The following is a 686-nucleotide window of genomic DNA, read 5'->3' as shown; positions in this document are numbered from 1 at the left end:
TGTCTCATCCTAATAGTAAACACCAGCTGCCCATAGTAGGTGCTTCTGAATATTTCTTTAGTGAATCAATAATGACCATCACAATATAGCTAGTGTGTCCTGAACTATGTCTCTGGGCTAAACATTTGATGTCCATTTTCTTATTTACAACGGCCCTATAAATTAGATGTTAACCCATATCATAGATATGGGAACAGAGGCTCAGAGAAGCTAAGTCGCCTGCCCAACGCACACACAGGAACTCAGGTCAGCCCGACGCCGAATCTCCTGACCTCGACTGCACCCCCTCTCGGAAACACGCCCTCACCCGAGGGACCCAACGTCTGGCCATGCTGCCTCCTCAAGCTGCAGGGAGAACCTGTGTTTGAAATAAAAACTGAACCCCATCATTCTCTGGGAAAAACGACACCTTTTCCCCGTCCCCAGGCGTCTGTTCTCCCACTGAGTGCAGCGTGAGTGCCCGGTGGAAGGGGAAGGTGGGGAGAAGGGTGCTTCGCAGGCAGGTTTTCCGCTCCCCTTGCTTCTAAGACGCCTCCACTGATGGTCGGGTGAGCGGTCAGCACGGGCACCCCGGCTTCCTCCGCGTCCCATGGGGGGCCGCGGTGTCTTTTCCCTGTAAGACTTCGGCGTGTTTGGGCAGCGAGGGTGGAAGCGGGGGACAGATGCTCCGCCTTTTCCCATCTGCT

This window comes from Pteropus alecto, unplaced genomic scaffold, assembly GCF_000325575.1.
Source record: "Pteropus alecto unplaced genomic scaffold, ASM32557v1 scaffold123, whole genome shotgun sequence".
Classification (NCBI taxonomy): domain Eukaryota; kingdom Metazoa; phylum Chordata; class Mammalia; order Chiroptera; family Pteropodidae; genus Pteropus; species Pteropus alecto.
Note: the sequence above shows the minus strand (reverse complement) of the source record.